Source organism: Heterodontus francisci, chromosome 9 (genome assembly GCF_036365525.1).
Source record: "Heterodontus francisci isolate sHetFra1 chromosome 9, sHetFra1.hap1, whole genome shotgun sequence".
In the NCBI taxonomy this organism is placed as follows: Eukaryota; Metazoa; Chordata; class Chondrichthyes; order Heterodontiformes; family Heterodontidae; genus Heterodontus; species Heterodontus francisci.
Window position 1 is genome coordinate 75,524,957 of NC_090379.1, and position 24,923 is coordinate 75,549,879.

Sequence of the window (24,923 nt, forward strand, 5' to 3'; positions counted from 1 at the left end):
TACCCTGAGGAACTCCTGCAGTGATAGAAACATAGGGACAAGTAAAGAAATTTCTCCTCATCTCTGTCCTAAGTGGCTTCCCCCTTATTTTGAAATTGCGTCCCCTGGTTCTAGATTCCCCAACCAGGGGAAACATCTTAGCTGCATCTACCCTGTCTGTCCCTTTAAATATTTTCTAGGTTTCAATGAGATCACCTCTCATTCTTCGAAACTCTTGAGAATACAGGCCCAATTTCCCCAATCTCTCTTCATAGGACAGTCCTGCCATCCCGGTAACAAGTCTGGTGAATCTTTGTTGCATTTCCTCTATAGCAATAATATCCTTTCTAAGGTAAGAGGATCAAAACTGCACACAGTACTCCAAGAGCGGTCTAACCAAGGTTCTATACAATTGAAGCAAGACTTCACTACTCCTGTACTCAAATCCTCTTGTGATAAAGGCTAATATACCATTAGCCTTCCTAATTTCTTGCTGCACCTGTATGTTAGCTTTCAGTGGCTTATTGACAAGGACACTCAGGTCCCTTTGTACACCTCCACTTTGTAATCTCTTACCATTTAAGAAATACTCTGCACATCTGTTCCTCCTACCAAAGTGGATAACCTCACATTTTTCCACATTATATTCCATCTGCCACATTCTTGCCCACTCACTGTCTGTCCAAATCCCCTTGAAGCCGTTTTGCATCTTCCTCACAACACACATTCCCACCTAGTTTTGTGCCATCCACAAACTTGGAAATATTACATTTGGTCCCCACATCCAAATCATTGATATATATTGTGAACAGCTGGGGCCCAAGAAGTGATTCCTGCAGTACCCCACTACTCACAGCCTGCCAACGCCAGAATGACCCGTTTATTCCTAATCTGTTTTTTGCCTGTTAACCAATCCTTAATCCATGCCAGTATATTACCTCCTATCCCATGTGCTTTAATTTTGCTAACCAATCTCCTGTGGGGGGACTTTATCGAAAGCCTTCTGAAAATCCAAGTATACCTCGTCCACCGACTCCCCTTTATCAATTCTGTTAGTAACATCCTCAAAAATCTCCACCAGGTTAGTCAAACATGATTTCCCATTCATAAATCCATGTTGGCTCTGCCCAATCAGAGCATTATTATCCAAGTGTCCATTTATCATATCCTGTAGAATAGATTCTAGCATTTTCCCAATGACTGATGTAAGGCTAACAGGTCTGTAATTCCCTGTTTTCTCTTTCCCTCCCTTCTTAAATAGTGGGGTGACATTTGCGACTATCCAACCTGCAGGAACCACTCCACAATCCATAGAATTTTGGAAGATGATCACCAATGCATCCACTATCACCATAGCTACCTCTTAAAACACTCTGGGATGTAGAATATCAGGTCCTGGGGACTTATCAACCTTCAACCCAATTAAGGGGAGGTGGTGGCGTAGTGGTATTGTCACTGGTCTAGTAAACCAGAGACCTAGGGTATTACTCTCGGGACATGGGTTCGAATCCCACCACAGCAGAAGGTGAAATTTAAGTTCAATTAATAAAAAATCTGGAATTAAAAAGCAAGTCTAATGATGACCATGAAACCATTGTCGATTGTTGTAAAAACCCTTCTGGTTCTCTAATGTCCTTTAGGGAAGGAAATCTACCGTCCTTACCTGGTCTGGCCTACATGTGACTGCAGACCCACAGCAATGTGGTTGACTCTTATATGCCCTCTGAAATGGCCTAGCAAGCCACTCAGTTGTATCTAACTGCTACGAATTCAGTAAAAAGGAATGAAACCGGCACCGCAAACGGCAAACCCAGCCCTGTCGAACCTGCAAAGTCCTCCTTACTAACATCTGGGGGCTTGTGCCAAAGTTGGGAGAGCTGTCCCACAGACTAGTCAAGCAACAGCCTGACATAGTCATACCCACGGAATCATACCTTACAGACAATGTCCCAGACACTGCCATCACTATCCCCGGGTATGTCCTGTCCCACCAGCAGTACAGGGGTAGCAGGACAGTGGTATACAGTAGGGAGGGAGTTGCCCTGGGAGTCCTCAACATCGACTGCGGCCCCCATGAAGTCTCATGGCATCAGGTCAAAGATGGGCAAGGAAACCTCCTGCTGATTACCACCTACCGCCCTCCCTCATTTGATGCGTCAGTACTCCTCTATGTTGAACACGCCTTGGAGGAAGCACCGAGGGTGGCAAGGGCGCAGAATGTAGTCTAGGTGGTGGACTTCAATGTCCATCACCAAGAGTGGCTTGGTAGCACCACTGCTGGCCGAGTTCTAAAGGACATAGCTGCTAGACTGGGTCTGCGGCAGGTGGTGAGGGAACCAACAAGAGGGGAAAACATACTTGACCTTGTCCTCACCAATCTGCGAACCGCAGATGCATCTGTCCATGACAGTATTGGTATGAGTGCACCGCACAGTCCTTGTGGAGACAAAAGTCCCAGCTTCACATTGAGGATACCGTCCATCGTGTTGTGTGGCACTATCACCGTGCTAAATGGGATAGATTTCGAACAGATCTAGCAATGCAAAACTGGGCATCCATGAGGCACTGTGGGCCATCAGCAGCAGCAGAATTGTACTCAACCACAATCTGTGACCTCATGGCTCGGCATGTCCCACATTCTACCATTACCATCAAGCCAGGAGACCAACCCTGGTTCAATGAAGAGTGCAGGAGGGCATGCCAGGAGCAGCACCAGGCATACCTCAAAATGAGGTGTCAACCTGGTGAATCTACAACAGAGGACTACTTGCATGCTAAACTGCATAAGCAGCATGCGATAGGCAGAGCTAAGCAATCCCATAACCAACGGATCAGATCTAAGCTCCGTAGTCCTGCCACATCCAGCAGTGAATGGTGGTGGACAATTAAACAACTAACTGGAGGAGGTGGCTCCACAAATATCCCCATCCTCAATGATGGGGGAGCCCAGCACATCAGTGCAAAAGATAAGGCAGAAGCATTTGCAACAATCGTCAGCCAGAAGTACCGAGTTGATGATCCAGCTCAGCCTCCTCCTGAATCGCAGCAGATGCCAGACTTCAGCCAATTCGATACACTCCGCGTGATATCAAGAAACGACTGAAGGCACTGGATACTGCAAAAGCTATGGGCCCTGACAATATTCTGGCAATAGTACTGAAGACCTGTGCTCCAGAACTTGCCGCACCCCTAGCCAAGCTGTTCCAGTACAGCTACAACACTGGCATCTACCCAGCAATGTGGAAAATTGCCCAGCTAAGTCCTGTACACAAAAAGCAGGACAAGTCCAAACCGGCCAATTACTGCCCCATCAGTCTACTCTCAATCATCAGTAAAGTGATGGAAGGTGTCATTAACAGTGCCAACAAGCAGCACTTGCTTAGCAATAACCTGCTCAGTGATGCTAAGTTTGGGTTCCGCCAGGGCCACTCAGCTCCTGGCCTCATTACAGCCTTGGTTCAAACATGGACAAAAGAGCTGAACTCAAGAAGTGAGGTGAGAGTAAGAGCCCTTGACGTCAAGACAGCATTTGACCGAGTATGGCTTCAAGGAACCCTAGCAAAACTGAGGTCAATGGGAATCAGGGGGAAAACTCTCCGCTGGTTGGAGTCATACCTAGCGCAAAGGAAGATGGTTGTGGTTGTTGGAAGTCAATCTTGTGAGCTCCAGGACATCACTGCAGGAGTTCCTCAGGGTAGTGTTCTCGGCCCAACCATCTTCAACTGTTTCATCAATGACCTTTCTTCAATCATTAGGTCAGAAGTGGGGATGTTCGCTGATGATTGCACAATGTTCAGCACCATTCGTGACTCCTCGGATACTGAAGTAGTCCGTATAGAAATGCAGCAAGACCTGGACAATATCCAGGCTTGGGCTGATAAGTGGCAAGTAACATTCGTGCCACACAAGTGCCAGGCAATGACCATCTCCAACAAGAGAGAATCTAACCATCTCCCCTGCCATTACCATCGCTGAATCCCCCACTACCAACATCCTGGGGGCTACCATTGACCTGAAACTGAACTGGAGTAGCCATATAAATACCGTGGCTACAAGAGCAGGTCAGAGGCTAGGAATCCTGAGGGGAGTTATTCATCTCCTGACTCCCCAAAGCCTGTCCACCATCTACAAGGCACAAGTCAGGAGTGTGATGGAATACTCTCCACTTGCCTGGATGGGTGCAGCTCCAACAACACTCAAGAAGCTCGACACCATCCAGGACAAAGCAGTCCGCTTGATTGGCACCCCATCCACCACCTTCAACATTAACTTCCTCCACCACTGACGCACAGTGGCAGCAGTGTGTACCATCTACAAGATGCACTGTAGCAACGCACCAAGGCTTCTTGGACAGCACCTTCCAAACCCACGACCTCTCCCAACTAGAAGGACAAGGGCAGCAAATACATGGGAACACCACCACCTGCAAGTTCCCCTCCAAGTCACACACCATCCTGACTTGGAACTATATCGCCGTTCCTTCACTGTCGCTGCGTCAAAATCCTGGAACTCCCTTCCTAACAGCACGGTGGGTGTACCTACCTCACATGGACTGCAACGGTTCAAGAAGGCAGCTCACCACCACCTTCTCAAGGGCAATTAGGGATGGGCAATAAATGGTGGCCTAACCACTGATGCCCACATCCCATGAATGAATAAATAAAAAATTTCTCCAATACAACCTTCTTACTAATATTAATTTCCTTCAATTCCTCATTCTCCCCAGTCGCTTGGATCTCATATTCTGGGAGATTTCTTGTATCTTCCTCAGTGAAGACAGACACAAAGTAATCATTTAGCTTCTCTGCCATTTCTCTATTCCACATTATAAATTCTCCTGACTCTGCCTGTAATGGACCCACATTTGTTTAAGCCAAACGTTTCGTTTTTACATACCTGTAGATGCTGTTGCAGTCCATTTTTATATTTTTTGCTAGCTTACATTCATATTCTATTCAATTGGGAGGGAGTTGTCCTGGGAGTCCTCAACATCAACTCCGGACTCCATGAATTCTCTTGGCATCAGGTCAAACATGGGTAAGGAAACCTCCTGCTGATTACCAACTACCCCGCCCCCTCAGCTGATGAATCAGTACACCTCCATGTTGAACACCACTTGGAGGAAGAACTGAGGGTGGCAAGGGCGCAGCATGTACTCCGGTTGGGGGACTTCAATGTCCATCACCAAGAGTGGCTCGGTAGCACCACTACTGACCGAGCTGGCCAAGTCCTAAAGGACATAGCTTGTAGACTGGAGCTGCAAGAGGTGGTGAGGGAACCAGCATGATGGAAAAACATACATGACCTCGTCCTCACCAATCTGCCTGCCGCAGATGCATCTGTCCTTGACAGTGTTGGTAGGAATGACCACCGCACATTCCCTGTGGAGACAAAGTCCTGTCTTACATTGAGGATACCCTCCATTGTGTTGTGTGGCACTACCACCGTACTAAATGAAAAAGATTTCAAACAGATCTAGCAATGCAAAACTGGGTATCCATGAGGCGCTGTGCACCATCAGCAGCAGCAGAATTGTACTCAACCACATCTGTAACCTCGTGGCCCAGCATATCCCCCACTCTACCATTACCATCAAGGCTATGGGTCCTGACAACATTCCAGCAATCGTACTGAAGACCTGTGCTCCAGAGCTTGCCGCACCCCTAGCCAAGCTGTTCCAGTACAGCTACAATAATGGCATCTATCTGGAAATGTGGAAAGTTGCCCAGGTATGTCCTGGACACAAAAAGCAGGACAAATCCAATCCGGCCAATTACCGCCCCTTCAGTCTAATGCAGCAAGAACTGAACAATATCCAGGCTTGGGCTGATAAGTGGTAAGTAACATTCATGCCGCACAAGTGCCAGGAAATGATTATCTCAAACAAGAGAGAATCTATGCACCCTGGATGGGTGCAGCTCCAACAACACTCAAGAAGCTCGACACCATCCAGGACAAAGCAGCCCACTTAATTGGCACCCCATCCACTAACATTCACTCCCTCCACCACCGACACAAAGTGCCAGCAGTATGTACCATCTACAAGATGCACTGCAGCAACTCGCCAAGGCTCCTTAGACAGCCCCTTCCAAACCCACGACCTCTCCCACTAGAAGGGGAAGCTAATGCATGGGAACACCACCACCTGTAAGTTCCCCTGCAAGCCACATGCCATCCTGACTTGGAACTATATCGCCGTTCCTTCACTGTCACTGGGTCAAAATCCTGGAACTCCCTTCCTAACATTGCTGTGGATGTACCTATTCCACATGGACTGCAGCAGTTCAAGAAGGCGGCTCACCACCACCTTCTCAAGGGCAATTAGGGATGAGCAATAAATGCTGGCCTAGCCAGTAATACCCACATCCCATGAACGAATTTTAAAAAAAAAGTGAAACCTTGATATCGAGGGCAATCACTGTCACCTCACCTCTTGAGTTCAGTACTTTTGTCCATGTTTGAACCAAGGCTGTAATGAGATCAGGAGCTGAGTGGTCCCGGCCGAACCCAAACTGAGCATCAGTGAACAGGTTGTTGCTATTTACGTGGTGCTTGATAGCACTGTTGACGACACCTTCAATCACTTTGCTGATGATCGAGAGTTGACTGATAGGGCATTAATTGGCTGAATTGGATTTGTCCTACCTTTTGTGTACAGGACATACCTGGGCAATTTTCCACATTGCAGGGTAGATGCCAGTGTTGTAGCTGTACTGGAACAGCTTGTCTTGGGGCGCGGCAAGCTCTGGAGCACAGGTCTTCAGTACTATTGCCGGAATATTGTCAGGGCCCCTAGCCTTTGCAGTATCCAGTGTCTTCAGTTGTTTCTTGATATCACGCGGAGTGAATCGAATTGGCTGAAGTCTGGCATCTGTGATGCTGGGGATTTCAGGAGGAGGCTGAGATGAATCATCAATTCGGCACTTCTGGCTGAAGATTGTTGCAAATGCTGCAAAATTTCCACGTTGTCAGGTAGATGTCAGTGTTGTAGCTGCACTGGAACAGCTTGGCTAAGGGCTTGGCAAATTCTGGAGCACAAGTCTTCAGTACCATTGACGGAATGTTGTCAGGGCCCATCGCCTTTGCAGTATTCAGTCCCTTCAGCCATCTCTTGATTTTATGTGGAGCAAATCGAATTGGCTGAAGACTGGCATCTGTGATGCTGCCAACCTGAGGAGTAGACTGAGATTGATCATCCACTTGGTACTTCTGGCTGAAGATTCTCACAAATGCTTTATTTTTTCACTGATGTGCTGGGCTCCTCCATTATTGAGGATGGGGATAATTGTGGAGCCTCCTCCTCTGGTTAGTTGTTTAATTGTCCACTACCATTCATGTTTGGATGTGGCAGGACTGCAGAACTTTGATCCGATCCGTTGGTTGTGGAATCACTTAGCTCTGTTGATTGCATGCTGCTTCCACTGTTTGGCAGGCAAGTAGTCCTGTGTTGTGGCTTCACCAGGTTGACACCTCATTTTTCAGTATGCCTGGTGCTACTCCTGGTATGCTCTCCTGCACTCTTTGCTGAACCAAAGTTGATCCCTTGGCTTGATGGTAATGGTAGAGTGAGGAATATGCCAGGTCATGAGTTTACAGATTGTGCTTGACACAAGTCTGCTGCTGATTATGGTCCCAGAGAGCTTCATGAATGCCCAGATTTGAGCTGTCAGACCTCTTCCGAATCTATCTCATTTAGCACGTTGGTCCTATCAGTCCTATCTTTCCCTGATCTCTCAAGGCTCCCGTCCCGTGATTTCCTCCCGCCATCTCTCTGGTCCTCCATGACATTCACCCTTTCTCCCTGATCTCTCCTGCCCCCCCCCCCCCCCCCCACACCGATCGATGACCCCCGACCTCCAATCTCTGCTGTTAAGGTGCTCCCTGCCATCCCCAGGTCTAACCTGGCCCCCCAAAGTATCTCCTTTACCGCCTGATCTCTTCCTCCCTCCTCTCCTGTCCCCAGCTTGTCCTGGTGCCGAAAGCCTGCCGCCTAACAGCCAGTCAGCCTCTCAATCTGGCTGGCTGCAGCCGGGAAACAAAGACAAAAGTGGTAATCAGGCCCTGCTGAAAATTCAGCTGGACCAGAAGGAACCCCATTATTTTGGTTTACACATTTGCAAAACTGCCTCTCACCCTCTCCCTCTCCATGGGTGTCGGATTTAAAATATCCAACAATTTGTCATTTTTAGGGAACTAGAAACATTAATGGAAATCTTGCCGTAAATTCATTAACTGCAACAAAGTGAACTGCCTGCTGTATATTTCTCGCCAAGGTAAATGGAGCAAGTCACGATGATGACAGAAAACAAATTAAACTGAAATTTCAAATTGACAATAATTTTATGTGGTTATACTTTATCTTGCTTCCGGTCTCAATTAGTTTCAACTGAAGCAGGCAGTCAAAGTAGCAATTGTGACATCGTTAGGATCTGAGCTACATTGTCCTAAACAAAAGTCCCCAAGGTGACTACTGCATGAGATGATTCATTCACAACGGGTTGTTGAAATCTGGCATTCTCTCCTCCAAAATGCTGTTGAGGCCAGGTCAATTAAAAACTTCAAAACTGAGTTGATTGATCTTTTGTTTGCCAAGGATAATAAAGGTTATGGAACCAAGGCAAGTAGATGAATTTAAGGTACAGATCAGCCTGATTTAACTGACTGGTCGAACAGGCTCGAAAGGCTGAATGGCTGACTCCTGTTCCTATGTTGTGAAAATGGGGATACATATCCGTTGTAGTTTTGCGTGATTTTAAGTATGATCGCCAAGTGCTACCACATGCTTCTGAATGATCATACATTTTAGTAAGTTGACTGCTTAACATAATAAATACATTGTATCTCCCAACTTAACTGAGTTGCAAAGGACCAGCTGAGTGAGAAGACAGTAACCTGTGTTAGCTTCCGTGCTTTTGTACTCTGCCTCTATTTACAAACTCAAGGATCCCATATGCTTTTTTATTAGCCTTCTCAACTTGTCCTGCCACCTTCAAAGACTTGCGCATATACACCTCCCCCCCTTTAAAATTGTACCATGTCGTTCATATTGCTTCTCCATATTCTTCCTGCCAGAAATGTATCACTTCACACTTTTCAGTGTTAAATTTCATCTGCCATGTGTCTGCTCATGTTATCAGTCTGTCTATGTCCTCCTGGAGTCTGTTACTATCCTCATTGTTTACTATATTTCTAGGCTTAGTGTTATCTGCAGACTTTGAAATTATGCTCTGTATACTTAAGTCTAGGTCATTAATATATATCAAAAAGAGCAGTGGTCCCAATACTAACTCCCGAGAAACACCACTGTACACTTTGCTCCAGTCTGAAAAACGATCATTTACCACTACTCTCTAATTTCTGTCCCTTAGTCAATTTGGTATCCATGCTGCCACTGGCCCTTTAATCCCATCAACTTTAATTTTATTTACAAGCCTGTTCATAGAACCATAGAATGGTTACAGCTCAGAAGGAGACCATTTGGCCTGTCATATCCATGCTGGCTCTCTGCAGCCCTGCAAATTTTCTCTTCAGATAATTATCCAATTCCCTTTTGAATGCCACAATTGTATCTGCCTCCACCACACGCTCAGGCAGTGCATTCCAGATCCTAGCTACACACTGCATGACAAAGCTCTTCTTCATGTCGCCCTTGATTTTTTTGCCATTCACCTTAAATCGGTGTCCTCTGGCTTCTTGTGTGGTACTTTGTCAAACCTCTTTTGAAAGTCCAGATACACAACATCAAAAGGACTACCCTCAACAACCCTCTCCATTACTTCATCAAAGAACTCAATCAAGTTAGTCAAACATGATTTCCCTTTTACAAATCTATGCTGTCTTTCATTTATTAACCCATACTTTTCCAAATGCCAATTAATCTTGTCCCAGATTATTGTCTCTAAAGGTTTTCCCACCACTGACATTAGACTGACAGGCCTGTAGTTATTGGGTTTATCCCCCTACCCTTTATTGAACAGGGGTATAAGATTTGCAATCCTCCAGTCCTCTGGCATCACCCCCATATCAAGTGAGGATTAGAAGATTATGGTCAGAGTCTCCACAATTTCCATCCTTACTTGCTTCAGCAACCTCAGATCCAGACCAGGTGACTTTCTATTTTGAGCACTGCCAACCTTTCAAGTACCTCCTCTTTCTTTTTATCCAACCCAATATCTACTGCATCGCCCTTCACTGTGACATTGGCAGCATCCTCTTCTTTCATGAAGACAGATGCAAAGTTCTCATTTAGAACCTCAGCCATGCCCTTTGCTCCCACAAGAAAATCTCCATTTTGGTCCCTAATCTGCCCAGAATTCCTCTGACTACCCTTTTACTAATTATATGTTTATAGAAGATTTTTGCATTCCTTTTTATGTTAGCCATTAATCTATTCTCATTCTTTCTTTTTGCCATTCCTAATTCCTTTCTTAGTTCTCCTCCATACTTTGTATATTCAGTTTTGCTCTCTACTGTATTATTAACCTGACATATCTCATAAGTCTCCTTTCTTTGTCTCATTTTAATCTCCATATCTTTAGTCATCCAAGGAGCTCAAGCTTTGGATGCCCTTCCTTTCTCCCTCATGAAATATGTTTAGTTTGTACCCAAATAATCTCCGCTTTGAAGGCCTCCAATTGCTCAATTACTGTTTTGCCTGTCAATCTTTGATTCCAATCCACCTGGGCCAGATCTGTTTTTAACTCATGGAAATTAGCCTTAATTCAATTAAGTATTTTTATACCTGAATGTTCTTTGTCCTTTTCAATAGCTACTCTAAACTTGATCATAATATGAACATTGAAAATTTTAATAGTGTTCTTTAGAGAACAAACACCACTTGCTTTTAACAAATTCACATTGGATGTCCTTTATTAACCGAAATACCTCAACTATTTTCCAAATTATGGATTTTCAAGGAAGGGATTTTAACTTCCAGGTAGCCATCCAGCAAAACATGAGCTGGCTGCTTGATGTCTGGGTGAGAGGCCTGGTCCATTTTGAGGGCCAGGCCTCAAAAATAAACCTCAAGAGCTGCAGGCCCTGAACAGGCATCTCACTGCAGCTTGCTGGCTCTGGACCAGTGGAATAGCAGTAGACCTGGAGAGCGACCCAGGTGGTAGAAATGTAGGTTCAGAGATGTGCAATCATAGATGTGGGTAAGGCAGGGGAGCCTGGGCAACAGTGGTCCACATTATTCTTGCGAAGCCTGAACAAGCATTCCTGCTATTGCAAGCCCACAAAAGTAACTCTAACACTTACCTTTTTTGGTGCACTTCCCTTTGCCTGCCAGGCTTAACTGAGCAGAGCATTCATGGTACAGTATTCCCTTAAAATTGCATTGTACACCATAGGACCTTAATTTGCATGGATTCATGAAGTTCCCCTCCCTTAACCGTGCGCCAGAGGCAATATGGCTGCAGGTGGAAAGTGAGCAGGAATGAAGCAGTGAATCCATCAATTACTTCTAACAATTGTTCCATATCATCATCTTGTACATCTATATTCTGTTTTGATGGTGCTTCTGTATTTTTTGTTCAGTTTCTTTTGAGGACTCATGTATTTTAGAATTACGGATATTGTTTTACTTAGGAAAACTGAAAAGGATTCCATGGATGTTTTTTCACTGAGGTAATTGAAAGCACACTGAGGGGACTTGGTTTGTAAACATCCCTTACTGATAAATACCCAGCAGGGGCTTTTGACTTGGGGGAGATTTTACAGAGAAGTGACAGGTCAAGACTTATAGGGGTCAGGAGCCTTGACTCTTGAGATATTGCTTTTGGTTTCTCTTTAGACAGTCAGCTGGGGTTTGGACAGTGTTCTGAAAGGAGTTCAAGAATCAACCTGAAAGGATAAAATCCCAGCTCAGCCTTTTTCCATCTCTTTGAAAAGCCTGCCAGCTTTTCCATCTCTTTGAGAAGCTCTTAGAAGCGAGTGCAGGAAATAGAGAAATTGATGCTGCATTCTTCCTGAAAAGCCTGCCAGAAACCCTATTGCCACGTTTCTTCTGGAAAGCCCAAACTGATCCTCAACGTTGCCAGAAAAGAACTGTTCTAAGAAGATCCCAGTGATAGCCGTTTATGCGTATTTGGGATGCCAAACCAAAAAGGGACAACTGACATCTTTCCATATCTTCGCTTTTTTCCTTCCAGGATTAGCAAGTATTTGACCAAAGTATTTTTTGTCTTTTTTTGTAACAGAACTCTAAAGCGAAATTCTCAATTTTTCAGTTAACCAGTGTGCGTGTGTGTGTGTGAGGGAGGGGCTAAGATAAAAAGGGAACTTTCATATTTTATAGTTCATGATTAAGTCTTGTTTTATAATAAATTGATAATTTTGTTATTTATTACAGAAACCTTGTTGGTGTATTTTATTCTGGGATAAAAATAGAGTCTATGTTTGACCGTATCGGTAACTGGATAAACATTTAAATTGTGACCTGTGGAGAAGTGGAACTAGAAAAAACAGTGCTCTCCTCTCACCACGGTTCTAACAATTCTCATGTCCACCCCCAATTGTAAAAACTGGTGCAAAGTATTTATTTAATATCCAAAATCTCAACAATTGTATTTCCTCCTTAATTCCTACATACTTTTTAATTATTCTATTTATTTTATATGCTTAGAAAGGCCTTATTAATTTCTTTCAGGTTATCTACTAGTCTTTTACATGTTCCCTTTTAACATTTCTTATCTCCATTTACACCTTCCTACTATTTCTTTATTCCCCATGACTACCTTTAGTATTGTTAGTGCAAATTTTTATCATTTGTCTTTCTCTTAAGTTTCTGTTTAATTTTAATCTTTATTTATCCACAGAATTGTGTTTCTCAATACAACCCCTTTTTGTCTTTTGGGAAATATGTTTATTTTGTATGCCATTCATTTCAGATTTGAATATTTCCCACTGCTGACCCATTGCTCATTTTGCTAACTGTATTGCCCAGTTAATTTGGGTCAGATACTTCTTTTTTCATTCACTGTACTGTGCCATTTCCCAATCTTGCACTCTGAACTACCCTTTTCAACTTTTACATTGTTATTTCTCAATTTTTCTCTGCCTCTCAAATCAATTATTTGTCCCTCTTCATATTCTAAAACAATGGGCTGAATTTTACTCTTGGGCCGCAGGTCCCAAAGGCGGGACCAGAAGCGAGTGCAGATTCTATGGGGGCAATGAGCGGCCAGCTGAACGCAATTAAGTGGCGGCCATCAAATAAGAATCGTGAGGTGCGGGGTCTGTCCGGTGAGAGGACGGAGGTGGCAGTGGAGTCAGCGCAGGCAATGTCAGGTGACTCTGAGGGAGCTCCTGGCACCATATTTAAAGGGCTGTCAGCCCCACATTCAGTGCTGCCTGCTGTTCCAGAGTCCCTGCCTGACTGGTGCCTGCTGTTCCAGAGTCCCTGCCTGACTGGTGCCTGCTGTTCTAGAGCCCCTGCCTGACTGGTGCCTGCTGTTCCAGAGCCCCTGCCTGACTGGTGCCTGCTGTTCCAGTGCTCCTGCATTCAGAACTGCCAAGGATCTGAACAGAAGCCTGCAGGCAGAATGGCAGAAAGAAGACCCTATGTTGCCCCACAGTTCAGCAATACCTCCCTCCAGACTCTCCTCGAAGCTGCAAGGGGAAGGCAGGAGGCCCTCCTCCTCAGGGATGGGAGAAGGATATCAGCCTGCCCGACCAAGCAAACCTGGATGGATATTGTGAAGGAAGTCAGCAAACATGGAGTCATGGAGTCATGACCGCCAAGGTCATCCCAAGCCGGGGGCTACAAGGTCAGCAGCCTGCCTCCTCCTCAGCTTGCAGTGCATAGGGTGCATCACATAAGAGCACCTGGAAAAGATTTAAAAGGAGCACATAGAAGCACTTTGGTGTTCAAGAGTGAAGGTACATTCCAGAAGAAAGGAATTGAGTTTGATGTCACGTGGAATAAAGATTTGTGTTGTTCTCACTGTGTCTCCTTCCTATTGTTGATGTCCGTTGCTGCTTCACGCAGACCCTGCCTCTCAAAGGGTTGGATGCTAGGGATCAAGGCACGAGTGGTCCATGCTTCGGCCTTGCCACTGTGCAATGTGCACCTGGGCACTGGAGTGCAGAAGGAAGGAGACGACGACAGGATTGCTGAAAGGTAAGGCTTTATTGATGTGGTTCCAGAAGGCGGTAAAGGTCATAGGAAATGTGAATGTATAAGGGCATCGCAAGTCTTCCTTGTGTGTATCTCATGGCGCCTTTTCTGCTGTCCCTGGAGTCCTTCATCTTGCAATGCCTGGGCAGCATCCTCCCCTGCATTCTTGCCAATCGGAGGAGGCATCGCACTCCACAATATCTTCAGTGGTCAGTGCCTCCCCCCTCTGTAGCGCCATATGGTCTGCGGTGTACTGCGCAATCACAATACACGAGACCCTCAATGGGGCAAACTGAAGGGCTCCACTGGATCAATTCAGGCACTAGAATCTCATCTTGAGCAGACCAATGGCCTGCTTGATGATGGCTCGGGTTGACCCACGGCAAGTGTTATACCTCTCCTCTGCATCCGTGCGAGGGTTCTTCACAAGTGTCAATAGCCATGTCCTCAGTGGGTAGCACTGGTCTCTAAGGATACAACCCTGAAGGTACATGGGGGGAGGAAAAGTTCTGTCACTTGGGGCTGGCGAAGTATGTAGGCGTCATGGCTGCTTCCTGGGAACCTTACACAGACCTGCAGGATCCTTCTGTGGTGATCCCAGACTATTTGGACATTGAGAGAGTGGAAGCCTTCCTGTTGATGAAGGGCCGTTGGCTGATCTGTGGGAGACTTGATGGCCACATGTGTGCAGTCGATGACACCCTGCACCTGGGGGAATCCAGCAATGGCCCCGAACCCTACAGCCTGCTCAGCTTGATTGTTTTGATTGGTGTGGAAGTACATATAGGTCACCGGCCCTCCTGAACAGGGCATTGGTGACCTCCTTGATGCAGCGATGCACCACAGACTTTGAGATTCCACACATATCTCCAGTGCATCCCTGGAATTAGTCGGTGGTGTAGAGGTTCAGTGCCATGGTGACCTTCAGCAGCACTGGCATTGGATGCCCACCAAATCCCATGGGGCTCACCTCATCCTGCATCATGGCACACAGGTCAGTGACGGTCTCTCTGGAGAGGCGGAGTCTTCGGATAAACTGCTGCTCGAACATCCCTGCAGGTAGTTGAGCCTCGGCTGGTAGATCCTATCTGAGGGTAGCTTCTTCTGTAGGCAGGAGTCTGTTGGCATGTTCCTCTGCATTCTTCTCCAACCTCCTGTTCCCAAGGCTGGCCCTCCTGTGGGCCCCCAAGTTGCTGGAATGCTCCTGCTGGTGCCTGCGCCTCCCTCCCTCTATGCTGCTCCTCCTCCTCAACATGGCCCCCAAAACCAGGGTGAATGAGTTCCATGACAAGTTGGATCTTCCTGAGTGCAAGGCCCTCAAAGTAAACGGCACCTTCCTTCACTTGTCACGTGTGCTGAGATGGCCCTGCCCCAGTGGCATCCTAGTTTGGCAATCCTGCAGTGTCTGCACTTTTGCCTCCACTCCTGACAGCGATTCCTGAAGCCCTCCCTCCTTCACCCTCGCTGCCAAGTGACGCTGCCACTCCCAATGGCTTCCCAGTGAAGCCAACACTGAGTTGCTGCCCCCTTGTCGCCTCCTTTAACCAGCCGAAGTTCTGTGGTTGCTGTTCACCATCAATTAAATCGGACATGGTGAGGAAAATTGTGCTCTGTTGGGCTCTCAAGGACCTTAATTGCTTTCCCGGTGCATGGATGTGCAAAGTCCATCCTCCATGTCAGCTGCTGTCAATAAAATGCGGAAGGGATATCAAGACGCCTTCCGTCCCGATTTTATGCCCCCACCCCACCTCCACTCCCATTTCCAACAGTCCCTTAAAATTCACCCAATGTTCCTTTCCTTGTTGTGGCCTTGGAAGCAATCATGGATTCATTCTAACAAGTGTCCCCTTGCTCACCACATGCATTATTCGCATACTAGTTCATCTTGGGATAGTTAACAGTAGAGCAAGAATATTGGCTGATTTTATTATATTTCCCTCCGAACTGTCTACCGATCTCCACCTCTCATCTCCAGCGTCCAGTGGCCTCTAATCTACACCAATAAATATACCATTTCTTTGACTATTTGTAAACTCTGGCTTCCTTCTTATTACAATCCTCTTGGACATCTTTACATTTAGCACACCGATAGAATGTTTTTACTAGAAGAATGCTTCACCCCACTCCTTTTTTCAACATTTACTCCCTGCTCTCCAGGGAATGATATAACTGGGAATACTGAGTTCCCAGTGAATATTGAGTTCCCAGTCCTGTCCAAAATTAAGCCCGATCTCTCTTTATCTTCTGTATCCTATCCCTCAATGGCTATTAATACCTCAAACTCTTCAATTTTGTTTTGAATGCAATGTACATTCACATATGTACTATTCAATCCTAACTCCTTTTCTTTTGAATGTCAACCTTTATTCTGCCTGTTTTTCATACTCAGGCTGGGATTTTATCCAGGCAACGGGGGTCTCGACCATTGGCAAAAGCGCCAGCGAGACCCCTGCATTGCCTCCTCTGTGGTGGCCTGTCAGATCAAATGCCAATTAGGCATTTAAGTGGATTGCGGTGGGCCTTCCCCAGGATCAAGGACCCCGGTACAAAAAGTCTCACCTGCTGAGAGTTGCTGGCCAATCAGATGCCAGCAGGACTTTAACTGAGCAGTGCCACCTCAGAGGTGTGGCTGCTGGCGGTAGAGCACTCACCTGAGGCCCTGGACCCAGGCCACAGGTAAGTGAGGGCAGGAGGGGTTTCATGGGGTGGGGGTCGTGGGAGAGGTGGGGGGGGGGGGTATGAGGGTCAGCAACAAGGGCAGGGGGTGTGGCTCTCAGCGGGCCTCCCGCTTCCTGATGCCGGGTCCGTCATCCAGGCACTGTGCCTTTTAATGAGGGACCACCCCCACCCCAGAGTCAGCAAACAACCTGCACGGGTTTGCTTGGTGTGCTCCCCATGCGGTGACTGGCCCGCCCGCCGCTTGGCTAATTCCAGCAGTGGTGGGATGATGCCCTTAATTGGGCATTAATTGCCCACTTAAGGTCCTCAATTGGTGATGGGGCAGGAAGGCCATTCACAGGCCCTCCCCCTACTGGACAATTTGGGTGGAAGCGGGAAGATGGCAGTGTCCCCCCCACCACCATCCCGCCTGATTATATGCTCTCCCCGCCTCCAAACCCGACGCAGGGAGGGGCATAAAATCCCTTGCTCAATTTTTTGATATCCTTTGCCCCTTCCACAGCAGACTTTTTATCTCTCACTGCCTCATTGCCTTTTTCTTTCACTTTCTCCATATAACTCAGGACTCCCAGTCACAACTGCAAACAAGACCGTCTGTTCTCCTGGCTATTGAATCTCCCAATGCTGCTACTCTCCTATTCCAGTAATCTGGTCAAGAATTCAAAAATGGGTTTGTAGGTGATGTACAGCAGTTTGCATGGGATCAAGGTAGTAATAATAGGAAATTTTAACTATCTTATTTTTTTCCAACTCCATTAAATCCCTTCTCCTGGCACCTGGTAGGCAGAAGGTCATTTGGGATTCCTAGTCACAACTACAGAAAATGTAAGAAACAAGTTTCCGGTCAAAATGGGGAAAACTGTTTTCTTAATCAGTATGTTTTATGTCCAACAAGGAAGAATGCACTGTTGCTGTGTAATGAAGCAGAAAAAGTGAGTGACTGAAAATAGAACACTTGTGGCCATAAACTAATGAGGTTCAAATTAAAACTATATAAAGCAAAGAGTTCGAGAGTTCCAGTGTTGCACTGAGAATTACTTCTTTTACGTAGTATGAGATGGAAGCATGCCCAGATTAATTGGTTTAAAAAATAGCAGATCAAACAGCAAACCAGCAGTGGATGATACCTAAACAGAAAATAAAAATAAGATACTGAATAGGAGTAAGGAGCAGGGGTTCCATGGATAAAAGAAAAAAAAGTTTAGAGCAACAATTGAGACTTCAACTTGAAAAAACGGCACATGATCTTGGTTGAGATAGTAGAAAGCTGAGAATTATAAAAGATGAAAAAGTCAAAAAGAGTGTGATTAGGAAGGTAGATCTAAAATGTAGATATAAAAACAAATTGGTATTCAACATATAGGGAAATAGCAAGTGTTTTTATAAGCACAAAGGAAGGTAAAATTAGAGGTGGAAAAACATAAGAGATAAAGGTCCTATGTTGCATTTGAAAGTACGGGAAAAGTAGAAATGCTTAAGTGCTTTGTGCCAGTTTTTACAGAGGAAGGTGACAGGAGGACTGTAAGGGAACAATAATGCAGTTGATATGCTGCACCACTGATAATAGAGCTGCATTAGCACAGCCTGCTACCTGCCCTCAGTGTGGTGACATTTTTTGGTCATTTGTATAACTTATGGTGCCAAGACCGATGAAGGGCAAATGACTGCCTGGACACTTATCCGGTGTTGTGGAAGGAGCATTGGGCATTGGAGCAAGTGGGGGTCAGGGGGGCACAAGAAAAGATATGCAGGGCAGTGGCACCAGGCAAGAAATGCAAAGGGCAGAAATGCCTGAATTTTTTTTCAATTGGAATGACATTTAGTAGTCACTGCTTCATTTGCACGAAACCTAAGAGCCTAGCGTACAAGCTTTGTTCCCCTTTGCACTCACTGCCTACACTGGGGCACACTGAAAGCGTAATTTAAACCTCAGATAATGAAACAGTCTTAACCCTATGCAGCAAGACGTGAACAAGGCCTGGGCTGATAAGTGGCATGTAACATTGGTGCCATTCAAGTGTCAGGCAATGATAATCTCCAACAACAGAGAGTTAAACCACCTCCACTTGATATTCAAAGGCATTATCATCACTGAATCCCCCACTATCAACCTCCTGGAGGTTGCCATTGACAAGAAACTTGACTGCCACTGTGGCTACAATTCTGCAGTGACTCCCCAAAGCCTGTCCACCATCTACAAGGCACAAGTCAGGAGTGTGATGGAATACTCTCCACTTACCTGGATGAGTGCAGCTCCAACAACACTCAAGAAGCTCAACACCATCCAGGACAAAGCAGCCCACTTGATTGGCATCCCATTCACAAACATTCACTCCCTCCACCACTGACGCACAGTGGCAGTAGTGTGTACCATCTACAAGATGCACTGCAGCAACTTGCCAAGGCTCCTTCAACAGCACCTTCTAAACCTGCGACCACTACCACCTAGAAGAACAAGACCAGCAGATGCATGGGAACATGACTACCAGCAAGTCCCTCTCCATGTCACACACCATCCTGACTTGGAACTATATCGTCATTTCTTCATTGGTCACTGGGTCAAAATCCTGGAACTCCTTGCCTAACTGCACTCTGGGTATACCTACACCACATGGACTGCAGCAGCTCAAGAAGCCACCTCACCATCACTTTCTCAAGGGCAATTAGAGATCAGCAATAAATGCTGGCCTAGTCAGCGAGGTCCAAATCCCAGGAATGAATAAAAAAAAGTCCCCATGTCCAGTTTTCTGGGGTGTCCACCTTAAATTATCTTCCCCTACCTGAACAGAATAAGAAACAGGCCTTCTAGAGATAAATAATCAATAAGGGCACAGAATTCCTTTTTATTGTTATTGAGACTACATATAGAAAAGTCACCAGGTCCAGATAATATGCATCTCAGAACACTGCAGCGGGTTGGGCAATGGAGGCATTAGGCATAAATTTCCAAAATTCTTTGGAAAAAAGAATTGTGTCAAATGGCTGGAGAGTGGCAAGAAACGGAAAATAGGATAATTAGATGTTAATTGTTTTTACAGAGGCTTATTAAAAATGTTAGTCTTAAATTTAAAAAATGGCCTGGACTTCCTCCACTATACTGCGTGAACTTGCTGCGTTTAGCAGAGGATGAGAAGGAAATGGTTTGGGGAAGCCCATCGCCAGATTCCTAACCCTGGAGTCACTGAAGAGTCTCCTCCTCCTCTCCTTGCAGGGATCTTGGTTGCCCCGCCTCAATTAAATGATGGCTAGCAGTCAGGTCAGGAAACTAGGCAATTTCCCTGCCAAAATACCACTAGATCCAGGTAACAGCTGCAGGGGTGACAGTACATATTGGGCATTGGCGGAAAATTTGCTGTTGATGGGTTAGAGCCTTGTAGTAGCCACCTGACACCCTCTTCTGCCCTGGTACCTTCATCAACAACAATTGTGCTAAAATCTTTGGGATACTTCTGGCCCTTTTAAAAGCAGCTCCTCCTCTTTCTGGCATTGCAGCAGGTACCCCACAGCAGGGTTCCTTTTTGTGGTGGAGATGCTGTTGGGAGCCTACCCTATCTTTCTAAGCAGATTCAGGAAAGTGGGGTTTAGTGGGGTCAGAGTAGAGGTTGCAAGTTCTATTCTAACCCACCTTCAACAATGAATCTGTCCAAGAGAGAAATCCAGGCCTATAAAGTGGAAAAAGGACTGTTGCATCGATTTCAGGGGCTGGATTGCCAGGGCACGAAGGATACAGGTGGTCTTAGGGGTTAGAGATTTACAGCATGTAGTAATAGGTTGAAAAATGGAAAAGGGAATGGATTGAAAGTTACAAGTACTTACTTAGAATGGTTACTGCTGCAGCCAAAGTACAACCAGCTAATACTGCGATGGTGCTCACACAGGCTCCAGCACAGCCTAACCTGCGAATTGAAACTCCCCCTCACCTCTTGTCTATTGGTCTGCATCATAGCCCATCATAACATCGCTTCCTATCATTGGTGCTGCTGCTGTCCATCAACTTTACTTCTTATTTTCTCTCACGTTGTTCATGGCAATGCACACAAGTTATATCCTCAATTTCAGATCAAATGGGGATCAGAAGCCTGCACTGTGTGGGGAACAGTCACTCCGCTGTGATTTTCCCCAAATTGGCTAATTAATGGCCAGAGGATAGGCTTGCCATCCAATAAATGACAGCAGGTGGGCTCTCAAAGCTGATGGGACATAGGGGGCCCTCCAGCACTGAAGAAGCAGCAGGATACATTTTCAGGTAAGTGAGAGAAAGGCGCTTCAAGATGGAAGTGACCTCTCTCCAACTTTTCTAAATATAAAATATCAAAAAGCACTTTGGAGCTGGGCCACCATTGTGGAGGGGGCTACCCTTCCTGTCAGCTTCTGACAATAGACCTTAATATGCCTTTAACAAGCTGAATTGCTGCCCCCTCCATCCTGCCCCTAGGAAAATGGCCCAGAGTGGGATGATGCCGGGAAACACACGCGCCGGCTGGTGCCGCGAATTTACACACCTGGACATCTCTGTGCTTGCCCCAATTGGGGCCTAAAAATTTAGCCCCAGAACTTTGCACAGTACCCCAAGTGTGTTCTAACCAATATTTGATATAGGTTTAACATAACTTCCCTGCTTTTTAATTCTATCTCTCTAGAAATGAACCCCAGTGCTTGGTTTGCCTTTTCTATGACCTTATTACTTTTAGTGATTGTGTATGTATACCTCTACATCTGTTTAGTCCTTTATGCTATTTAGACTCTAATTTTCCAAAGAATATGTGGTCTCCTTATTCTACCTACCAAAATGCAGCACCTCACACTTATCTGTATTGAAATTCATTTGCCAATTATATGTCCATTCTGCAAGATAGACTCAGATGTAGAAGGCCCTCCAGCTGGAAGAAGCAGCAGAAGCCTTTTCAGGTAAGAGAGAGAAAGGGCACCTCAAGATCAAGGTGCCCTCTCTCTAACTATGTTAAAGTTAAAATAAAAGAGCCCTTAGCAGGCCACCATTATGGAGCAGAATCCCTCCATAGGGCCTCTAAACCTGCCAAGAGCACTGGCCTCCAAAGTCTGCTGCTGGGAGACTGCCTCCAGGCCGCTAAATTGTTGCCAAACGCCCTAGGGAACCTTAAGGCCAACTGGGAAATTCCACTCGGAGCTGACAATAGGCCTTAATCGGCCATTAGTAATTTGAATTGTCTACCCGCTGTTTGCGGGCAGGTAGCCCTACCACTCTCAACCCCCATCCCGCCTCCAGGAAAATTGTCCAAGGGTGGGATGACACAGGAAACCAGCATGCCGGCCAGCTGTGCGAATTTAAGCCAAATCTCCATGCCTGCCGCAATCACAGGGCTAAGAAATTCAACTCCATAAGTTGTCAGGAGATTAAAAAAACATCAGAAACTGTAAAAGACCTTCTGGGATTTACAATATGCCTTTTAAGCAGTAGAACCTCTGCTCCACCCACCCCCCCCCCCCCCCCCCATTACAAGGTGAATGTCAGAATAGGGTGGAGCCAGAGGTGGTGACATCATAGATCAGAGTTCCCTCTTATCTGGCTCAGTCAAAATCAGCATAGTATAAGAAGTCAATACACCAAGTGAGATGAAATAGGAGTTGTTTTATGCCAGCTGTTGGCAGTGGGTCAGAGCACTAGTGGAATCTCACATGGCTGCAATTCCCTTCACCTCACCTGACAAATGATTTGGGTGAAGACATTGGGAAACAATTCTTAAGTTTGCTATTGGTGCAAAGACAAAGCAGATGACACAAAACTTGGAAGTATTATGAAATGTGAGGAGGATACTGATAAACTTCGAGAGGACATAGACAGAATGGTGGAACGGGCAGACAAGTGGCAGATGAAATTTAATACAGAAAAGTGTGAAGTGATTCATTTTAGTGGGAAGAATGAGAAGAGGCAATATAAAATAAAGGGTGGCAATTCTAAAGGCAAGAGCAGAGGAACCTGTATGTATATGTGCATAAATCATTGAAGGTGGCAGGGCAGGTTGAGAAAGCATATAGGATCCTGGGCTTTATAAATAGAGGCACAGAATACAAAAACAAGGAAGTTATGCTAAATCTGTATAAAATACTGGTTCAGCCTCAACTGGAGTATTGTGTCCAGTTTTGGGCACCACACTTTCGGAAGGACATGAAGGCACTAGAGAGGGTGCAGAAAAGATTCGTGGGAATAGTTCCAGGGATGAGGAACTTCAGTTACATGGCTAGGTTGAAGAAGCTGGGGCTGTTCTCCTTAGAGAAGAGAAGATTTCATAGATGTGTTCAAATTCATGAGGGGTATGGACAGAGTAGAGAGAGACTGTTCCTATTGGCAGAAGGATCCAGAACCAGAGGACACCGACTTACGATGATTGGCAAAAGGAGCAACAGCGACATGAGGAAAAACTTTTTTACACAGCGAGTGGTTAGGATCTGGAATGCACTGCCTGAGTGTGTGGTGGAGGCAGATTCAATTAAGACCTTCAAAACAGAATTGGACAATTATCTGAAGAGAAAAAATTTAAAGGGCTACAGGGAAAAGGCAGGATAGTGGGACAAGGTAAGTTGCTCTTGCAGAGAGCCGGCACGGATGCAACGGGCCAAATGGCTTCCTTTTGTTCTGTAACTATTTTATGATTCTATATATGCAGGAGTTAGAATTTTAGATGAAATAAAAGACTGCAGGTTAATATAGCTATACTGGAAGAATGGGCCTTCGATGTGGCAGGTGTCCAATGTGGATAAATGCAGCGTTCACTTACCTTCCAGGAGAGCAGCATAGAAGAACGGACCTGTGGGGAGAACACCGAGATCGGAGCCGATAAATTGAGCCCGAGGATCGCGGCCCAGTCACTTACCTTCTGGGAGCGGAGCGGATGCGGAGCCAATAAATTGAGCCTGAGGATCGCGGCCCAGTCACTTACGTTCTGGGAGCGGTGCGGACGCGGAGCCAATAAATTGAGCTCGAGGATCGCGGCCCAGTCACCTACCTTCTGGGAGAGCAGCGGAGAGGAACAAACCTGTGGGGAGAACGCCGAGAGCGCAGCCGATAAATAGAGGCTGAGGATCACGGCCCAGACACTTACCTTCTGGGAGCGGAGCGGTCCTGTGAGGAGAACGCTGAGAGCGGAGCTAATAAATTGAGCTCGAGGATCGCGGCCCAGTCACTTGCCTTCTGGGAGAGCAGCGGAGAGGAACAAACCTGTGGGGAGAACGCCGAGAGCGCAGCCGATTAATAGAGGCTGAGGATCACAGCCCAGACACTTACCTTCCGGGAGCGGAGCGGACATGTGAGGAGAACGCTGAGAGCGGAGCTAATAAATTGATCCAGAGGATCGCAGCCCAATCACTTACCTTCTGGGAGCAGAGGGAGTGCAGTCCAGGCACGCCGGAGTTTGAAGTGAGCAGTGACATCACAGGAAAGCTGCAAGGTGATTGGTTGGTGAGTCCTGCTGTTAGGGAATAACTCTAAATAGCTGGGTAAGTAACTAAAAGCAAAGAGAAAGGTCTACAGTTTTTCTGAATATAGTAGGTAGTTTTTTTTTAGGGAATCAAGGTCCCTAGTATAAATAATCTAATTTTTGGGTAATTTAAGGGGATAAATTAAGGGTAAGTCATGGCAGGGCAGCTCGGCAATGTGGAGTGCTCCTCCTGTGCAATGTGGGAAGTCAGGGACACTTCCAGTGTCCAGGGCGAACTCGTGTGCAGGAAGTGGCTCCAGCTGCAGCTACTCGAAATCCGTGTTTCGGATCTGGAGCAGCGGCTGGAGACATTGTGGAGCATCCGCGAGTCTGAGAACATCGTGGATAGCACACACAGGGAGGTGGTCACACCGCAGGTAAAGACTGCTCAGACAGAAAGGGAATGGGTGACCATCAGGCAGAGTAGAAGAACTGGGCAGGTAGTGCAGGAGTCCCCTGGGTCCATCTCCCTATCTAAAAGATTTTCCACTTTGGGTACTGTTGGGGGAGATAGCTTCTCAGGAGAATGCAGCAAGAGCCAAGTCTGTGGCACCATGGGTGGCTCCGCTGCACAGGAGGGGAAGAAAAGGAGTGGAAGAGCTATAGTGATAGAGGATTCTGTCGTAAGGGGTACAGATAGGCGTTCCTGTGGCCGCAAACGTGACTCCAGGATGGTATGTTGCCTCCCTGGT